The 16542-nt window shown below is 45.9% G+C and overlaps 1 pseudogene; it reads right to left on the bottom strand.

Moving 5' to 3' along the window:
- Positions 1 to 7305: 7305 nt before the first annotated feature.
- LOC119808231 lies at positions 7306 to 8817 on the bottom strand (annotated as a pseudogene).
- Positions 8818 to 16542: the final 7725 nt, after the last annotated feature.

The following is a 16542-nucleotide window of genomic DNA, read 5'->3' as shown; positions in this document are numbered from 1 at the left end:
AGGACCACAGTGCCATGTGACAGACCCGTGGCTAGGAGCCAGAATGGGGAGGGTGGAGCAAATCTGCTCCTGGTGCTGCAGGCTTCAGGCCAAGGGACCTGACCCGACTTGGTTTAAGCAAGACTCTTTGGGAATAAATTGAGCTCAGGCTAGAAGGGGAAGCAATGGCCAGAAATTGAGGTGGGTATGTCCTAGAGCCAGGCAAAGGAGACACTGCTTCCCAACATGACCTACCTACCACACCTCTCACTCCTGGATCCAACATTTATTTCTCCCAGTGTGGCTGTCCATTGTCCTGGAGTAGTCAAGCCCGGAAAGATTGCTAGAAGGGTGGTCTGGCCACACTTACCACGCTCTACCTTCCGAAGCCTCACTTTCTTCTCTGAGATATGAAATTATTGATGACTGACTCAGAATTCTCTTAAGAGTTCTGTGTAATGGGTGTACAGTACTTAGACCACTAATTCAGAACTAGCTGGGATGGTGGCTCACACAATCTTAGCTGGCTGAGGATGGTGGCTCACACAATCCTTCAGAGGCAGAAGTTGATACATTATTAACTGTTCTAAGCAAGCTGGTGAGATTCTCCTTCAAGGGCAGGGAGGAAGGAAGGACAAAACAAGAGGATGTGCAGATGGCGCAGGATGAGGGTATGCTGCTCAAGCACACAACCCAAGTTCAAATCCCCAGAACCCATGTAAAAAAGCTGGAGGTGGCTGTGTGCTCCTGTAATCCTAGAACTATGGGGAAGCATGCGGAGCTTGCTGTCTCAAGGCAGGAAGTGATAGACCACAACACTTGCCATCCTCCTCTGGCTTCCATAGACTTGCACACTCACATACACAAAAGTAAAACTTGAGAACAAGATTCAGTATAAACCAGGGCTCAAAGACAAGACCTGATCTGACCAAGGTCAGATACTAAAGGGCATTTTCTTACTTCACATCTCAGCATCTTGGGTTTCTAACCCACTTCTGACCCAGGTCCAAACCTCTATTTTAACAGCCATCCAACATGCCATTGAGCAAGAGAGTAGTGTTGATACATTGTGTTTATTTCTAGAACAACAGTACTGGATGATAAGGTATCCCACTGAGGGCTAGTACAACATTTTTTTAAAGGTTTACTTACTTTTTCTTTTACATCTATGTGTGCTTGCCAGTATATGTGTGCACCGCGTTCATGCAGGGGCCCTTGGAAGCTGGAAGAAGATGTCTGATCACCCGGAACAGGAATTACAAGTGGTAGTGAGCCACCATGTGGGTATTGGGAAGCAATCCTGGGTTCTCTGCAAGAGCAGCAAATACTCTTAACTACTGAGCCACTGTCCAGTCCCAACATGTACAACTTTTATGTTCTTACACTTCTCCTGCTTTTAAAGCTTTTCTGGGGGCATTTAGGTATTCTTACTTTAAAAAAAAATTACTATATGTGCATGTGTGCTTCTGTACACGTTCAGAGGACGAGAACAACTTTAGGAGTTGATTCCCTCCTTCTACCATATGGGCTTCAGAGATCAAAGATCAGACTGATAAGTTTAATAGTAGATGCCTTTAACTATTGATTCATCTTGCCTCACTTTTTCTAATCTTTATTTTTCTTTGCTTTCTTTTTCGAGACAGGGTTTCTCTGTATAGCCCTGCTTGTTGTGGAACCAGGTTGTCAGGCTGGCCTTGAACTCACAGAGATCTGCCTGCTTCTACCTCCTAAGTGTTGGAATTAGAGGCGTGAGCCACTACTGCCTGGCTTTCTTTGCTTATGTTTATAGATTGAATTTTATTTTATGTGTATGAGTGTTTTGCCTGTATGTAAACCATGTGTGTGCAGTGCCCTTGGAGGCCAGAAAAGGGAATCTTATACCTTAGAACTGTAGTTACAGATGACTGTTAGCCTCTGTGTGGGTGCTGGGAGCTGAACCAGAGTCCTCTGCAAAGGCAGCAAGTGCTCTTAACCATAGCCGTGTTTCCAGCCCTGCTGTTTATTTTGTTGAGACAGAGTTTCATGTAGTCCAGGTTGACCTCAAATTTGCTATGCAGTCTGAGGATGACCTTGACTTTCTGACCTTCTGCTTCTACCTCCTTAGCTCTACGTTCACACACTTAAACCTTGATGCAGCAGAGCTAGCACAGATCAAATCACAATCACCAAGGTCCAAGGAATCGGGACTAGAACCTAGAGATGCTGAGCTCATGGAGCTGCCTTCTCTCCTGTTCTGATTTCTCTTCCCATACTGTCTCATTTCCAATACAGAATAATATTCTCTACCTGGCATAGAAGGGCTCTTGAGTCTCTAAATCTTTCTGAGTGATGTGGCTACAATGTTGCCAGGGGGAAAAGGCACCATATTGGAAAAATATTCTATGGTGGGTAACCAGCCACACGCAGGAGAGGAGTACCTGACCCAAAGGAAACGGGAGAACTAGGCAGGCAGGAACAAGGAATCCACTTCAGTCTTGTTCCTGTTAGTCACAGAGAGCCAGGGTAACTTTTTTTGGTAGCTATTCTTCCAGTGTTTCAGATACACCTGAATAAGTTTAACTCCTGCTTCAGCTACTTCCAGTGAGCAGTTAAGGACTGTCAAATATATGCAGGAAAAAAGGATATGATAATACTGTCTTCCTCTTTCCAAACCTGGGAAAATTGATCAGTCCTTCTTCATTTTTTTCTCTTTCAATTATTTTCTTGCCTTTCTTCTTCCTTCTCGTTCCCCAGCCCCCTCCTCCTTTCCTGGAGTTGGAGTCCAGGGTCTTGTACCTACTGGACAAATACTGTACTACTGAGATACAACTCCGGTTCTTCTGTCAATTCTTTAACCTAATGAGAATAATTTATCGGGGGAATGAATGGTCCTCTAACATTAGAGAAAATAGGAGAAACCACAAAGAAAAGATGGACAAGCTTGTTTATAAAAGTAAAAAAACTTCTGCCCTGCAGTGGCGATGCACACCTTTAATCCCAGAACTCTGGAGGTAGAAGCAGGTGGATTTCTGTGAGTTTCGGACCAACCTGGTCTTCAGAGCATGTTCTAGGACACCCAAGAATACACAGGGAAATCCTGTCTCAATATATATATATACATATATATATATATGTATGTATATGTATATATACATATAAAAGCAAATAAATAAACTTCTTCCACTTTTGTTGGTGGGGGAAAGTGTAATTTACCCTACTCCAAATCATGGTTAACAGTGGAAAACCAACTTCAGACTGGAGAAATAGCTCTCAAGACGTGGTGGCTCACACCTGTAATCCTAGCGTTTGGGAGGCTAAAGCAGAACCGCCACAAGTTGACAACCAGCCTGTGCTACAAAATGAGACATAGTCTCAAAAAGACAGTGGTTTAATACCTCCGTTATATAAACAGCACATAAAATTCATAATAAGAACCTAATAAGTCATCAAGGACATAGATGAGCTAGAGTAAGCGTAGGGCATTTTCTGTCTCGATAGTTAGAAAAGGATACAGCAAAAAGGAAAGGCCATTTAATAGCCTTTCACAGCTGAATTTTAAATAGCATTTATTCGGTGTGTGTGTGTGTGTGTGTGTGTGTGTGTGTGTGTGTGTGTGTGTGTGCGCACGCGCGCGCCTGTGGAGGTCAGAGATCAACCATGGGTGTTTTCTCTATCATTCTTCACTTTAGTTTTTGAGAGAGGCTAACTCACTGAGCCCAGAGCTCACCAATTGGCTAGACCGACTGGCCAGCAAACTTCAGCAGTCACACACTACCGAGCCTAGTTTTTTACACAGGCTTTCGAATCCAAACTCAGGTCCTCACGCTTGTGCAGCAAGCACTTCACTAACTGAGCCATCCCTCGGCCCCAAGAAATATTTTTATGACAACAAAATTACTAGGTATAGTTGCGGGGTGGAATATTTAACAGCTTGTAATTGGTGGCACTATGACCTATTTATAGAAGGACTAAGTGCTTTTGAGGTTAAGCAGGTATGTTGTATGGCAACTTCAAAGTAACATGCAAGCCACAGATTTATTCACAGTGGAGTAGAAAGGACACCACAAATGTTAAGGACAGTTTTCAGAAGTTCTCTTACTTTGTTTTACTTACATGTCTCTATTCCCCAGTCTTGTGTTGTTGTTGTTGTTGTTGTTATTGTTGTTGAGCAACACTAACTGTACATTAAAAAAAAAAACTCTCCTAAAAATTATTTAAACTGCTGGGCGGTGGTGGTGCACACCTTTAATCCCAGCACTCAGGAGGCAGAGTTAGGTGGTTCTCTGTGAGTTTGAGGCCAGCCTGGTCTACAGATAGAGTACCAGGACAGGCTCCAAAGCTACACAGAGAAACCCTGTCTCGTAAAAACCAAAAAAAGAAAAAAGAAAAGAAAAGAAAAAATTATGCTAGGCCATGTCTGATGGCAAAAGTTTGTAATCACAGCTACTTAGAGAAGCTGAGGCTGGAAAATCACAGCTTGGGCTAGCAAGTGAATTCAAAGCCAGCTGGAGTAACTTGGTGAGACCGTGTCTCAAAAAGTAAGGAGAGCTCTGGGGGTGTAGTTCAATAACAGAGTGCTTGCCTGGCACCTGTGGGCCCTGGATTTAACCCTCAGTGCCAAACTGGGTGTGGTGCCATCAGCTCACAATCTCATCACCCAGGAGGCCACGACAGGAGGGTCAGGAGGTTTTGTTTTGTTTTTAAGAAAGATTTATTTTTATTCCTTTGGAACTATGTATATATATATATATGCATCTGCATCTATGTACATGGGTGTAGGTGCCCACAGAGGACAGAAGCATCAGGTTCCCCTGGAGCTGGAGCTGTAGTAACGGGTACCAGGAACTGATGGATCCTGGGACAGAGCAATACCTTCTCCTAACTCCTGACCACCTCTACACCCTGGATAGGAGTCTGAGGCCAGCCTGTTCTCAGAACAGTTGTTTCACAGATGCTGGCTCTGTACTGTACCAGTCTGGTGTTCAATTAATTATATTTTCACTTCTATTATTGTTTTATTTTATTTTTTGGTTTTCAAGACTGGGTTTCTTTGTGTAGCCCTGGCTGTCCTGGAACTCACTCTGTAGACCAGGCTGCCCTCAAACTTACAGAGATCTGCCTACCTCTGCCTCCTGGGTGCTGGGATTAAAGACATGAGCCAACACCACCTGGCTTTATTACTATTTTGTTTTGGTTTTGTTTTTATTTTTTCAAGACAGGATTTCTCTATGTAGCCCTGGTTGTCCTGGAACTCGCCCTGTAGACCAGGCTGGCCTTGAACTCAGAGATTTGTTTACCTATGCCTCCTGAGCGCAGGGATTAAAGGCATGCATAACCACTGTTTGTCATTATTATTATTATTATTAATTATTATTGGTGTTGTTGTTGTTATACTGTGTTGTGTGTAGTTGAAGGTGTGCAGCTTAAGTGTGGAGACTTTCATGGGATCTGGAGATCAAGCTCATGTTACCAGGCCTGCATAACAAGCGCTTTTACCCATTAAGTACCCTCCTCACACACACCAACACATATACACCAACACACACACACACACACCAACATATATACACCAACACACACACCCCCAACACATATACACCAACACACACACCCCAACACATATACACAAACGCACACTCCCCAACACATATACACCGATACACACACCAACACATATACACCAACACACACACCCCCAACACATATACACCAACACATATACACCAACATACACACACCAGCACATATACACCAACACACACACCAATACATATACATCAACACATACACCAACACACACACCCCAACACATATACACCAACACACACACAACACATATACACCAACACACATACCAACACACACACCAACACATGTACACCAACACACACAACAACACACACATACCAACACATATACACTGACACACACCAACACACACACCAACACATATACACCAACAGACACACCAACACATACATACCAGCACACACACACACACACACACAGGCTTTCACTCTGTAGCCCAGTCTATTCTGCTGTCTAGAACTCACTATTAAGCCCGGGGTGGCCTTTAGCTTGGGCTGATTATCCTGCCCAGCCTCCTCGATGCTGGGTTACAGGTGTGAGATTCCACACTTGAATTGAGATTATTTAGATTTTTGTTTAAAAAATTATAAATAGCTCAACATAATAGCTCATGCCTGTAATCTCAGCACTTGGAGGCAGAGGCAGGAGATCCACCACAAGTTCAAAGTCAGTCTCAGCTATATAGTGCATTTCTGGTGGCCAGGAGTGAGATCCTGTCTCAAAATGCTCAACCCCCAGAAAAGAATGGAGTAGAAAGGGGAAATTTTCTTTCCTAGACAGCAGCTTTTCTAAGAGAGCTTAGTTTCAAATTAGTTCTCCTTTTGTGGAATTTAGTCATGCTCTGTATTTGGGGATCTCCCTCTACCTTTTTGGTGCCTACGCTCAGTGTCTCAGGAACAGCCTGTCTGAGGGAACCAAAGGTCCCTTCAGACTCCCAGTCTCATCAGACCTCAGCAGTCCCCTGGCCGGCACAGACCTCCTCTTGTGCCTTCCTTCTGACCCTCCAGCCTCATGCCTGACTTTGTTATGAACTCATGCAAGAGGACCCAGAGACAGATGTACACAATGGGCCTTTACAGTTTGGACCCAGCTTACCAAACTGACTCGGTGCCAGCTATCTGATCTGGCCCTTCCTCTTTCTACACCCCAGGTTCCTCATCTCAGACAAAGGAGAGCCTTTACTTGCTGGAACATAGTTGTTGTCTCATGGTGCCCCCCCCACTTTGCTCTCACTCTTCCTGAAGCTCCTCTCCAAGGCTTACGTTTATTTATTTTTTCATATTTATGTATTTATGTGTATGTGTGTGTGAGAGTGTAGGTACTCCCACCACATGTTAACAGGAGCCCACAGATGTCAGAAGAGGGTGTTGGATCCCCTGAAACTAGAGTTACAGGTAGTTGTGAGTCTCCTGATGTAAGAGCTAGGAACCAAGCCTGGGTCCTCTGCAAGAACAGCAAGCATTCCTAACTGCGCAGTCATCTCTCCAGCCCCTCTACTTTTGGGAAGGGAAGCCTCTTCTTCTTCTTTTTTATGACTTAGATGTAATCATTGGACGCAAACTAAATAGAACTCTTATAATAGAGAAGAGTTGCATGTCAGGACTTTTTGAAAACTGAGATGGGACAGACTGGGGACTGCCCCTCTATCCGATCCTTTGTGAACGAAGCTGTCTGTCTACAGTGTTCCTGGAACTCTGGCTCAGGAAAGGGGAGAGTGCTGGTTCTGTGTATGACAGTCCCCTTGCTCACAACTCACTCCTAGCTGGCATCTCGACCACCGCTTTGCCGGCTCTGGCCATCACACTTTTTCTTGTGACCAGAGACAATGTCCTCAATCCACAGAAACAGAATTGGAGTCTCCACTGCTGTTTTGTATGTTTGTAGCTTCACAGCCAACAGCTCCCATCTAGCCAACTTTCTCACGTCCACCAGTCACACCCCAGGGCTCCTATGCATGCTTGGCCCCGAGGGAGGTAAGCAGACAAATGGTGCTGGCCCCCCAGTTCTGGTTCAAGGTACAAGAAATGACCTCTAAAGCCTGGGTCACAGCTCTATATGGCCATTGTTCCGCACCAGTCATGGCCTTAGCTTTTTCTGTCAAGGCATGGGCCACAGCCATCTTCACCACCAGACACCAGCTAACAGTTCAGGAGAATGCTGCGGCACGCTTGCATGGCATCCTGTAGGTTGGGTTCTACTTCTGAGAGTATCTCCTGTTTGGCTCCTCTATGCAGAATGGTGCAGGCCTCGGGCCTTTGCACTCAGTTATGAGTGTGAAGTCCTCATCTTCAGTCTTCTTGACTTCCAATAGGCCTGCCCCTGCCCCAACATCTCTCAGTTCCTCTGGTCGGCTGACTATCCACACCCCAAAGGCTCTAGCAGTGATTACTGTCTGTCATCTAGACTCTGAATGGCTGTGATATTGACCAGCATGCGGTAGTGCTGAGCTAAACCTGAGATTCCCTTTTCCAAGATGACCACAACTAATAGATGCACTCTTCTTCCATTTGCAGGATTTGGGTGAAATCCTCTTGTGTAACCTCAATGTCAGCCTAGCTTGCTGCTTTCTCATACTTCAGAGAGGAATCCAGCAGCACGATTTGAGGGTTTTTAATGTAGTCGGACGTTTGTGGATGGTCACATCCTTGACTCCCATAAGGCACACGATTCTTTGGTGATGCTCCCAGGTAGCTTTCCCACCCTTGCCTACTTCTTGACATCAGTTTCCTTTTGGCCATTGTCTTCAAGGTGCACTGTCTGGACAGCATCCAGGGCAATGTTGCATGCCAAAGAGGACTGCTGACCAATGACTTTCATATTGATAGAGCTGTCGATGATATCCAGCGTCATGTCATGGTTATTGACACCAGCAGGGGCACTGACTTTCTTCAGAATCCAGTGCCATGCGGTAAGCACTGAGCACCACTGTTGGGTGCATCTGAGCACTCTGGGAAGTGCTCAGCCATAGACAGCATTTCTCTCCACAGAGTCCCATCCCTGTCCTCTTCATCCTGGTCCTGCTAATTTCAATCATAGACGTGGCTGCTGGATGCTCGAATTGAGTATCTTGAAGAATGTCATTGCTATCGTTGGTCATCATGATGCATCCCATTGGGTTCAAAAGCATCTTCATCATAGATTTAGGTTCCAAACGTGTCCAGATTACATCTGCTATTATCTTAGCAGCATTGATATTTCTGGATAGAATTTTTCTTCCCTATTCATGCTTTGTATTCTGATGAGCATGAGCATTGAATGGTGGCCCATCATGGCGGGGAAACCTCTTCTTCCTTTTAAGACTCTGATAAGCAGCTTTGGACGTATTGTACCACTTTCTGATGTCTTTCCTCTCTTTCCCACCTTGGGGCCTGATCATAGCGTTGAGTCTTGTCTTAGTCACTGTTTTTGTTGTTGTTGTTGTTTTGTTTTTGTTTTTGTTTGTTTGTTTATTTTGGTTTCCAAGACAGGGTTTCTAGAACTCGCCTCGTAGACCAGACTGGCCTCGAACTCACAGAGATCTGCCTGTCTCTGCTTCTCGAGTGCTGGGATTAAAGGCGTGCGCCACCACCACCCAGCCTAGTCACTGTTCTGTTGCTGAGAAGAGACACCATGACCAATTCAATTCCTTTAAAGGAAAGCATTTAACTGGGGCTTTCTTAGATTTTCAGAGGTCCATTATCATCACAGTGGGAGCGTGGTGGCCTTTGGGAGGACCCTGAAGCAGTAACTGAGAGCTACACCCTGATCCATAGGCAAAGACAGACACTGGGCTTGGCATGGACTTTGGAAACCTCAAAGCCTAGCTCTAGTGATACACTTCCTCCAGCAAGGCTAAACCCACTCCAAAAAGTCAGCACCTCCTAATTCTTCTAAGCATTCTCAAAGAGTGCCTCTCTCTGGAGACTAAGCATTCAAATGTGTGAGCCTATTGGGGCCATTCCTATTCAAACCACCTCAACACTTTCTCTCAATAAACCTTATTTATGAAGGAGATTCTGTGTCATGTGTCTTTCCAGAACTGGCTACAGCCACTTTATTATTTCTCCTTTATTATGCTATTTTACCAGTTTTAATGATGCTGGCCAGTTGCAGCAAGGGAAGCTAGAATATGGTGAAGTTGAAGCAGCAAAATAAAAGTTTTAATTTAAATGTATTTGTGTGTGTGCATATGCACAAGTGTGCACAAATTCCACAACACACTCTTGTGGAGGTCAACTGGGGGAGTTGGTTCTCTTCTGCCACCCTATGGGTCCCAAGGATCACACTCAGGCTGTCATGGTGGCAAGCTCCTTTACCTACCGAGCCTTTCACTGCCCCTGTATAGGTCTGTGACAGGACAAATAACTTATTTGTGCAAAGTATATTACTCGCAAAGGTCCTTCACTGAAACGTCTTCCCAGAGTATATTTTAATGGTATGCCCTGAACTTTATCAAAGGTCACAATGGGGGGAGCTGGAGAGATGGATTAAGAGCACTTACTGCTCCTGCTGAGAACCAGGGGTTTGGTTCCAGCACTCGCATAGGGGGCTCCGAACTGCTGCAGCTTTAGTTCTGGGGGTTAGAATTCTCTTCTGGCCCTTCAGAAAATCTGCGTGCAGGTGGTGCATATAAACTCACAAAGGGTGCACACGCCCATAAATAAATAATAAATCAGTCTCTCTCTCTCTCTCTCTCTCTCTCTCTCTCTCTCTCTCTCCTCTCTCTCTCTCTCTCTCTCTCTCTGTGTGTGTGTGTGTGTGTGTGTGAGAGAGAGAGAGAGAGAGAGAGAGAGAGAGAGAGAAACAGACAGACAGACAGACAGACAGACAGAGACAGAGACAGACAGACAGAGGGGGGGGGGACACTCACTTTGAACCTTTGGCTGGCCTGAAACTATAGACTAGGCTGACCTCAGATGCACAAAGATATTTTCCAGCGCTGGGTATCAAGAATCTTTAAGAAAGGTGGGGTGGGGAGCTGTGGATGTGGCTTAGTTGTACAGTGCTTGCCTGTACAGCCTTGGGTTCAATACCCAGTACCATGAAACCGGATGTGGTGGAACAGTGGTACAGTATGTAACCCCAGCATTCAACAGGTACAGTCAACAGAATAAACTCAGGGCCATCCTCAGCTACATATTGAATCTGAGGGTATCTTGTCTTAGAGAGGGAGAGGAAGGAAATAATCTCCCCTGAAATCCTCACTCCATTTTCTGTCAGAGGTGCCGGGAACATCTCAAAGCTTCATTCTAATGAGATATGAAATTTCGTTCTAGTCATCTTAGAAGCCAGCACAAGAATGAATCTGAGGGACCTGGAAAGATGGCTCAGAGATTAAGAGCACTTCCTGCTCTTCCAGAGGTCCTGAATTCAATTCCCAGCAACCACATAGTGGCTCACAACCATCTATAATAGGATCTGATGCCTTTTTCTGGTGTGCAGGCAGAATACTGTATAAATAAATAGAAATATAAATAAATACATCTTTAGCCAGACTGTGGTGGTGCACACCTTTAATCCCAGCACTCAGAGTCAGAAGTAGGCAAATCTCTGTGAGTTTGAGGCCAGCCAGGTCTACAAGATCCAGAACAACAACAACAACAACAAAAAACCTACAGAGAAAGCCTGTCTTGAAAAAAAAATGAAAATGAAATTGGCTCAGAATGTTTGACTGTAGAGGAAAAGATGGCGTCCAGTTGGCTACAAAAATTCGGATCATTTCTTGTATAGAAACTGGAATGACGCCGGGCCATGGTGGCATATGCCTTTAATTCCAGCACTCGGGAGGCAGCGGCAGGTGGATCTCTGTGAGTTTGAGACCAGCCTGGTCTACAGGAGCTAGTTCCAGCATAGGCTCCAAAGATATAGAGAAACCTTGACTCAAAATAAAAAAAAAAAAAAGAAAAGAAAAGAAACTGGAATGAGGGGATGGTGGGGAGGTGGAGGTGGTGTGTGTAGAGGCAGTGGATTTCTCAAAGTTTGAGGCAAGTTCCAGGACTGCCAGGGCTATACAGAAAAACCTTGTCTTGAAAAACCAAACAACATTTTTTTAAATAAAAACCTGAATCCTTCCACCGTCTTATTTTATTTTGTGTGCGTGTCTGTACACATACTCTGAGTATATGCAGGTGCCCACAGGAACCTGCGGAACTAATGGAAAGCCTTGGAGCTGCAGTTACAGCCACTGTGAGTCACCTGACTTTAGCGCTGAAATCTGAATTTTGGTCTTCATCATTGAGCGGCAAGTGTTCTTAACTCCTGAGCCACATGTCCAGCTCCGATCTCTATTCAGTTACTTGTCTAAATGGATCTCTCACTGGTCCTGAAGCCATCAGTGTAGCTAGGCTAGCTGGCCAAACTTCAGGTGGCCTCCACACCCCTCCAACAAGGTACTTTTTGTATGGGTTTTGGGGAATCTGAACTCAGAGTCTCGTGCTTGTGTGGTAGGCCCTTTACCAGTGTTTGAGATAAGATTTCATTCTAGCTCAGACTGACTCAGAACTCACTCTGTAGTCCAGACTGGTCTTGAACTTATGGCAACCCTCCTACCTCGTCCTCCCAAGAACTAGGTTTACAGATGTAAACTACCATGCCCAGTCTAACTGTCTGTCTGTCTGTCTGTCTGTCTGTCTGTCTGTCTGTTTGTCTATGTATCTATCTGATTTTATGGGGAAGGCTATCCTATTTTGCACAGGCTGCTCCAAACTCCTGAGTTCAAGTGATTCTCAAGTGTCGACCTTCTTAGTGGCTGGACTTAACTCTACCATCTAACCTGCCTCAGAGGACATTTTAAAACTGAGATAGAGTCACTGTCTCAAAACTAAACAAAATAAACTGAGATACTTGGGCCCCAGCCTCAGAGTTTCCAGGTCTGTAGGTCAGTGGGTCCGGGCCTGAGAATTTTTTCTATTTTATCGGGTTCCCAGGTGATGCTGAGTCACACACATCCAGGGACCACACTTTGCTGTTTTTTGTTTCTATGTTATGTGTATGATTGTTTGGCTTGTATGTATGACTGTGCACCACATGCATGCAAGTGCCCACAGAGGCCATAAGAGGGCCTCAAGTCCCCCTGGGACTGGAGTTACAGCTGTGCTAGGAATTGAACCCTGGTCTTCTGGGAGAGCCTCCAGTGCTCTTGACCACTAAGCGATCTTCACAGTCCCTAGGGACTACTTTGGAAACCATTCGCCTGGGGAATAAAATCTGCGTTGGTTTTCAGCCTTTCCCAGCCTGTTGCTAGCCTACTTTGCAATTTCATCTGCCCTTCCCCTTCCCTGCACACACCCAGGAGCTGAAGTTCTCACCTCCCAAAGACAGCTGCTCACACCTCTGCATTTTATTCCTCTGTCTGGAATGTCATCTTCTGTTGAACGGCTCTTCCTGTCTGAGGCTCCCTGAAGCCCCTCTTGGCTCTCTGAGCTGCTGGTGAGTCATTCTCTGCCCCAGGTCCCTGGCAGCTTGCTCACACTCTTCTGGGCCTGCTCTTACCGCCTGCATCTCCACTGCCTGTCATGGGAGCCTTAGTCACCTGTGCCTCTAGAAACAGCTGTGGAGTAAGGGAGCAAAGGTGTGATTGAGGAAGTAGAGCAGGCAAATGGAGTCAGTGGTACCCAGACAGGTCACATCATACCAGGGGGCCATTTGTGCCTGTTTCTCTCTGTGCAGTCTGGAGCCCTAGGCCAGGAGGGGACTTTATCTGCTGACCAAAGTTCTCTGACATCACCCATGACATCTTCACCTGGAGTTCTTTCAGGAGCGGGCAGTCTGGGACCTGCCGTTGCACAAGCTTATCTCTCTGTGCTCACAGAGGCATCTGGGACTTTGGAAAATATTTTTGGGTAGCAGATGCAGCCCTTCTAGGGCCAAGTAAGATGCGATGCGATACTTTTTTTTCCCCATTTAGTCACAAAGTGTTGGGGTGGCTTCAAGTAAAAATTGGACGGTGGCTGGAACTTATTCCTTCTCTACCTAGGGATCCCAGTTTCCTCCAAATTCCACAAAGGAGGCCTGATTTGGCCCAGTGACACCAGACATAGCTGTTAGAACTGTATAGGGCTGGAGATGTAGCCCGGTTAGTAGCATGCTTACCTGTCATGTACAAAACCCTGAGTTCCATCACCAGCACAGCATAAACGAGGCATGGTGCATGCCTGTCATTCCAGCATGTGGGAAGAAGGGACAGGAGGACCAGATGCTCAGGGTCACTCCAAGAGTGAGTTTGAGACCAGGCTGAGATCCGTCAGATTCTGCCTTAAAACAAAAAGGAGCTGGAGGGATGGTTCAGCAGTTAAGAGCACTTGCTGCTCTTCAGAGAAGGAGTTCAGTTCCCAGCACCCATGTCAGGCCAATCTTGACCCCTGTAACTTTAGCTCCATAGAATCTGACGCCCTCTTCTGGCCTCTGGGGTCACTAAATTCATGTGTGCAGACACATATTTGCATGTAATTAACATTTTTAAATATTAAATACATAACAAAAGAACTATATGTGGGTGGTACTTCCTGGAAACAGTAACTGTATGTACTGAGGCTGCGGACACCCTATAGGGCATCACTTCTCCGTGAGCCTGCCTGTCCTCTGTGGCCCAGACAGTGCTACTTGCCTTAGAGTAGGCAGTGTGCAGGGAATGTGTCTTACGGAAGAGGCCAGCTCACAGCTGCTCCATCCTGTTGGTCCCCAGCACACTGCCTTCTATGTACAGTCTCTACCTTCCTCCTCTCATGCTTCTCCCAATTTGGGACCCTTGGATCTCACCTCCTCCACAAAACTCTCTGTTCCAGAAACTCTCTCCATGCCACCTACCATACTTATGGACAGGCCTAATGAATATGGAATGAGTGGTTAGAATTAGGGAGTTTGTGAGCAAGGCTGCCATGTTTGCACAAAATGGGCTCTGTCCAAGGGAAAGAAATACTATTCACACAGACTGTTCTGGGTCAGGGGTCGCACCCAATTCCATAACCAAGAATCGCTGTTCAACCACTTGGACCAAGCAAGGGTGTGTAACATCCTAAGCCTCCCTTTACTCATTTGTGGAGAATGGGATGTTGTTGGTATCCTACCATATGCCCAAACAAGGTTAAAACAGCAGCTGGTACCTGGCTAATGTTTACTGAGTGCTTAGTTTCATTATTATTGTTAGAGTTACTGTCTTTCTTTCATGTGTGGGTGTTTGTTTGTTTGTTTTTCTCTCTGGAAGATATGAACAGCCTGGGGAGAATGAGTCATTACCTGTCCCTGCCCCTAATAGCAGAGAGCCTGATATCGTTCCCTCAGGCCCTTCCTCCATCTTTATGTTTGTCCATGTATACTCTTATTAGTCAGACCTTTCTGTTTACAAATGACCCACCCTGGCTTATGTTAACTGAAGCCTTTTTAGGCTGACCTAACTATCAGTCTGTCGGGAGGTCACGTGACTCCAGCTGCTCCACTTCCTGCACTGCTGCTAAGCTGGCCTCATTCCCAGGGGTTCTCCCACATGCAGGAGAACAGGCCACTGGGTGCCTTTGTTTCCTGTTTGGTCTCCCTCCTTCCCTTCTTTCCTCTTTTCCACTCTCTTCCTTTTTCTTTCCTTTCTGTTGTCAGACAGGGCCTCATGTGGCTGATGCTATCCTCAAACTTGATATCCAGCCAGCGATGACCCTGGTCTCCTGATTTAGCTACCTCTACCCCCAGAGTGCTGGGATTACAAGGCTACACCATCATGCTTAATTTCAATTGTTTTTGTTTTTACAACAAAGTCTCAAAGTCTCAAGTAAGTCAGGCTGTCCTTGAACTCCTGACTTTCTTGCCTCTAATTCCCAAGGGCTGGGAATGTAGGCTTGTACAACTGTGCCAGACCCACAGAGCAATTTTAGTGACCCTGGTTGAGTTATATGGTCAGTTTTTGAACCAGTCATTATGATTGGCCAAGGGTTTGACAGTGACATTCCCATAGCAGAGAGATGCTAACCTCCTACTTTTGTTTTTAAAGATAGGGTCTATATCCTGAACCTACAGCCCCCCCTACCTCAGCCTTCTGAGTGCTGGGGTTGCAGGCTCTTGCCACTACAAACAACAGTTCATGTCTATCTGTGGCTCAGTTCGTAGGTCATTTCCTCAGTAAAATGTCTCCTCTCCTTTCCTATAGCAAATTACCAACATTCTTCAGCTCTAACCCTAGCCTGGCGAGAAGGCACTGGGAGGAGAGCACAGTCTGTGCATTCCTCAGGCAGGCTCCCTGCTCAGGCTATGGCACAATGCTGGCAGCCCACCCTGCCTTTGCTTTGTTACCTGCCTGAATACTGATGGGTTCGGCTTTGTGGGGGTTGCATGATTGGAACTCTAAGTAGGTCAGGCATCACCATGGATGGTCCAGGCCTGTAATCCCAGCAGATGAGGCAGAAGCAAGAAGATTGCCACAAGTTTAGAGCTAGCCAGAGGTCTGTCTCCAAACAAAACAAAAAGCTAAAACAAGATCCCAGTAGGGCAGTGGTTCTCACCCTTCTTAATGCTGTGACCCTTCATACAGCTCCTCATGTTGTCCTGACCCCCAAGCATAAAACTATTCTTATTGCAGCTTCATAACTGTAATTTTGCTACTGTTATCAATTATAATGTAAATATCTGAGTTTTCCAATGATCTTAGGTGACCTCTGTGAAGGGGATGTTGAGCCCCAAAGGGATCGCCACCCACAGGATGAGAACCACTGCAGCAGTTACCTTAACCCTAACGGTTGTGTCGGAAATGGGGACGATAGCCCAGTTTGGGCTTAGATAAGACACGGGGACATCTGGGACGGACAAGGCTTGTTACTTTTTGGGAAGGCCACAACCAGCTGGCTTCAGTAACAGACACAAATGAAGCATTTGGCTGATCCTTCCGGCTACCCACAGCTGAGACACCTCAGTGAGAGCTGGCACTGTGGAAGCCTAAGGAAATGGGTCCTTGTGGCCCTGTGCAGTAGCTCTGAAGGCAGCCCTGCCTGAGGAATCCCAGGACCCACCCTCCTGCCACCATGCCCTCATCCATGA

This window comes from Arvicola amphibius, chromosome 2, assembly GCF_903992535.2.
Source record: "Arvicola amphibius chromosome 2, mArvAmp1.2, whole genome shotgun sequence".
Lineage (NCBI taxonomy): Eukaryota > Metazoa > Chordata > Mammalia > Rodentia > Cricetidae > Arvicola > Arvicola amphibius.
Note: the sequence above shows the minus strand (reverse complement) of the source record. Positions and strands in the feature narration are given on the sequence as shown.